The following is a 5,290-nucleotide window of genomic DNA, read 5'->3' on the forward strand; positions in this document are numbered from 1 at the left end:
AATTTGATTTACACATTAAAACCATCTGCCGTAAAGCTTCTCAGCAATTAAATGTCTTAAAAGGGCTTGGAAAATATCTTTAAAAATTGAACAAGTTAACAATATTTCACTCTTTTGTATTGTCAAATTTCAATTTCTGTCAACTAGCTTGGCATTTTTGTTCTAAAACTAATTGTGATAAAACTTGAAAAGATACAAAAAAGAGCACTGCGTTTTATTTATGAAGATGACAAAAAATCCTACGACCATTTACTTTCAAAGGCCAAAGTCCTCTCCCTACAAATAAGACGAATGAGAACAATTGCTTTGGAAACGTTAAAAATTTTATACAAAATTGCTCCTCCTTGTCTATCTGATATGGTCATTTTGAAAAATAACAGATACAATTTTAGATATTCAAACCTCCTTGATATTCCAAGGGTCAGAACAACGTCTTGTGGCAAAAGATCTTTCAGATATTCTGCTGCTGTGCTTGGGAATGAACTTCCCGAGCACATAAGGAAAATTTCAAATTTTGATGTTTTCAAAAATCATATCCTCTCATGGAATGGCCAGCCATGCAAATGTTATATTTGTAATTAATATAACCGTACACACACACACACACACACACACACACACACACACACAATATATATATATATATATATATATATATATATATATATATATATATATATATATATATATTATATTATGTTACTTTTCTTTGTGTGTCATGATTGGAATCATGATGAATGTCATGGTCTCAGTAAAGAGCTACTCGACTATGCATAAAGATATGTAGAATGAGGCCCCAGAATTTACTAGTTACTATAAATGAAAAACAATTAACGATTTGTTTAAGATGAAATAAAAAGAAAGATGAAATTTAATTAAATGAGATAAATAGTGATTGTGGCAGTTACAAATAGAAATGTGAATATATTACGTAACTTATGATGATATAATATCAGGTTTGTAAGGTTACGTTTCCAGGCAGTTGAAAAGGATGGATTCTGTATCCCTCCGACAACAGGCTCAGGTTTGTAAGGTTACGTTTCCAGGCAGTTGAAAGGGATGGATTCTGTATTCCTCCGACAACTGGCTCAGGTTTGATTCTTGATGTGTTGCAGATTGCACTATCAAAGGTAAAAGCTCCGGCGTCTTGATGGTGGAGATAAAATTATCCACAAAGTACCAAAAGATAAAAATCTTTAAGTATATCGATGTATGAGGAATGGAGCGCTGGCCGTCCGACATAGATTGTAGAGAGAAGTGAGAAGTGATTTTAAGGGAAAATGTATTATTATGTATTTTTATGCACTATGTGTTAAAACCTATGTCGGTCAAAGGCTTTTATTAGCCTGACTACATTAACTACGAAACATTTTTTAAATGCCGACAATAAATAAATATTTGAATTGAATTGAATTGAATCACCATCATATAATCATCATCATCAACGTCGGAGAGGTGTTGGCTGATGTTGTGGCTTGCAGCTGCAGCCAGTTGTAATCCATTCTTGTCACCATTCTATGCAAATTGGGGTTATCCCTCTACCTCCTCTCTATCTCTCTCAGTCTCTATCTATCTCTCTCTCTCTCTCTCTCTCTCTCTCTCTCTCTCTCTCTCTCTATCTATCTATCTATCTATCTATCTATCTATCTATCTATCTATTTATCGATCCAATCCAATCAAATCCAAAATAGTTGTTGCTTCATGTGATAAAGATTGACGCAACTTGGTGTGGTGGGGTGGCATTGGCGTACTATCTATTTAGTGGTTTAAACTTTTCGCGTTTGAAATAAATATGGAATAGTGTCGAATTATTGATTGCTCTGGCATTTTCATGGATGCTGTTCCATGCGCGAACAGTATTGGGAAAGAACGACTGTTTATGTGCATTGATTCTTGAATATGGCAGTGCGTATGCGTTTTCTTTTGCTCCGTGGTTTTTCAATGTGTTAATAGGGGTGGTGGTGGTTCCCTGTCGACCCTTCAAAACATATTCAACTTTTGCATCTTTCTTCTTTCAATAAATGGAGTCCAGTTTAAATGTTTACACTGTGCTGTCGGTTGTAGTGATCACAAGCAAATCGACAAGCCCATCTTTGTATAATTTCTATCTTATTGATCAATATTGATGCAATCGTATCCCATAATAGGCTGCTGACTGCTGCTGTATTCTAAAACAGGTCTTACAAATACTTTGTAGCTCTTTTCTTTCACTTTTGTGGGGCATGATGATAAGTTCCGACGCAGATAGCTTAGTGCTTTTGGTTTTGTTGCGTATCTTTTCAATATGTGGGCTCCACTTTAACTTGTCTTCGATTGTTATGCTCATGTAATCAGTATTTGTTGCAGTTTTCAGTTTTTCATTGTGAATTGTGTAGTCATTGTCAATTATTCTCCCTTTGTTGGTTATTCGAATGACTTGACATCTATCCACCCATCCATCCATCTATCTATCTATCTATCTATCTATCTATCTATCTATCTATCTATCTATCTATCTATCTATCTATCTATCTATCTATCTATCTATCTATCTATCTATCTATTTATCTGTATATACAAGTACCCACCAACACTCATAAATATATATAATATATATATATATATATATATATATATATATATATATATATATATATACCTATCTTTCTATCTACCTCTCTCTCTCTCTCTCTCTCTCTCTCTCTCTCTCTCTCTCTCTCTCTCTCTCCTTTTCTCTCTCTCATTTATCATTGCGTGACCAGACATTCGTCATTTCCATGCATTACTCTCTCATTGATATAAATTTTCAAATATTATAAGACAAATGGACTATATTGATTGGTTTTTATGCGGCACAATTCAATGTTTAGTAAAAATATTCTTTGATTTTCTTCCTCTTCTTCCGCAATTAGTTTTTGATTGCGTCTAGAATTGTTCTGACTAGGATTATTGTGATGATAGAAATTCAGACGTGATTATTTTCACACATTAGATCTGGAGACTTTGTTTTATTTACTTTTTGTCACCATGGCGTGCACATCTTCCTGCAAAACTTCTTACCGAAGTGTTGAAGCCATGCCAGCAGCTCTATCGCTGGACCCCACCTTCTTTGCCTCACCATCCGCAGAACTGCTATTAACTAAGGATAAACCCGAGAGGTGGGGAAAACAATGAAATCCTTTCTTTGGCTTGTATAAATAAATAGGATAGTCTGCATAGCCCCTGTTTAGGACACCTACTGAGGGGCGTGGCTCTATTGGTTCAAATGGTGCCTGGCACCACATCCATGTTTTAAAAATGGATAACAGCATTTTTTTAAATATATAAAACTGAGAACTGGTATATATCGCCTTTTATCAACAGTGCGAAACAGACTCCCTTTAATAATAATAATAATAATAATAATAATAATAATAATAATAATAATAATAATAATAATAATAATAATAATAATAATAATAATAATAATAATAATAATAATAATAATAATAATAATAGATCTTTATTGTCCATAAACATGGCAATTTGTCATTTAGTTACACTTGTTATAACGCCATATGATAACTATAACATTGAACAGACATTTCACTCCCACTTATTCTCTCTCTCTCTCTCTCTCTCTCTCTCTCTCTCTCTCTCTCTCTCTCTCTCTCTCTCTCTCTTCCTCTCTCTCTCTTTCTGTCACAACGCCTTCTATCCACGCTTTTCTCCCGATTCACACAGTCCGTTGATGACTGTCAGCGACTGTGTACCATGGCTGAGCGAGTGACTGGCTTTCCCCACTCAAACGATTGCAAGGAGCGGATTTTTGCTGGTACCATGTAAGGCTATTACTATAGTGCTGCCACATTGAATACCTAAGAAAATGGCTCGAATTTTTACTATCTTCACATACGAGAAAAAACCCGCCTCAGGTGCCGAGAAATTTTTGCTCCAACTCTGTTGGACTGGGGAATAATAGCTAATGTTGGTCATTTACGTCATAGTCATAGTATGGTAACTTCGACCATCTTTATTATTATCGAAATCACGATTATATAAGAAGTTCATTTGTTTCTCTCTCTCTCTGTCGTGATTATTGTATATATTAATTTATTATTGTTATTATTATTTATTATTATTATTATTATTATTATTATTATTATTATTATTATTATTATTATTATTATTATTATTATTATTATTATTATTATTATTATTTTATTATTATTATTATTATTATTATTATTATTATTATTATTATTATTATTATTATTATTATTATTATATTATTATTATTACCATCATCATCATCATCATCATCATCATCATCATCATCATCACCATCATTATTATTATTATTATTATTATTATTATTATTGCTGTAAAAATTGATATGAAGGAATGTGAACGAGTTAAGTCAAACATTTCTTGATAGTGATGCTATATGCTATATGCATGCTCTTCGCGTGAATATGCGTGTTTGACTTTGTGTGTGTGTGTGTGTGTGTGTGTGTGTGTGTGTGTGTGCGCGCGCGCGTTCAACTCTCTCTCTCTCTCTCTCTCTCACACACACACACACACACAGCCAGATAGGTAGATAGATAGATAGATAGAAGAAGAGAGAGAGAGAGAGAGAGAGAGAGAGAGAGAGAGAGAGAGAGAGAGATCTTGTATGGTGTCATGTGTGATTTCCGAAGTGGAATGGGGCTGTTTCATGACGTAACTACAGTACTCTTTTAATAAGCCATGGGCTATTTACATTCTTACGCTTTGTAAGTTTTGAAATTACCCTTTGTTCCCTTTAGCCATTTCCCTCAGTGTCCAAACCCCAATCAATATATTCGTTCGTGATTTCTATAAACAAACTATTGAAAAGATTTGCAGGGATAGAAACATCACCATGCAAATTTACTTTACAAGTATGTAAGTTTTTTTTTCTTTCTTTTATATTAACATATGTAGCATGTGTAAGACATTTTCGTCTGGCACCGCTTTATACTGTAAGCATGCCACGCCGCTGCACCTACTATATTCTTAGGTCATCGGCATTTATGTGCAGACTGTGGTAATTGTATTCTTATACTAAACGACGAGGGTTTGATCGATCCCACCAGGGGCTGGGCTCAGAGTTTCCGGACATGCAACCATCTCCAACATCCCCACAAATATCTATAAACAAGCTTTTAAACACGTTATTACCCCCCCCCCCCCCTCCCAACCCCTCACTTTACTCAAAATGAGGTCGCCTTTAATTGGGCCCTTTTTGATGCATCGAAAACATCTGGGTAAAATCTTGAGTTAACACCGGATTATTGACCTGTCTACAGGT

This window comes from Berghia stephanieae, chromosome 1, assembly GCF_034508935.2.
Source record: "Berghia stephanieae isolate SIO BIC M18660-M18661 chromosome 1, UCSD_Bste_1.3, whole genome shotgun sequence".
Classification (NCBI taxonomy): Eukaryota; Metazoa; Mollusca; class Gastropoda; order Nudibranchia; family Aeolidiidae; genus Berghia; species Berghia stephanieae.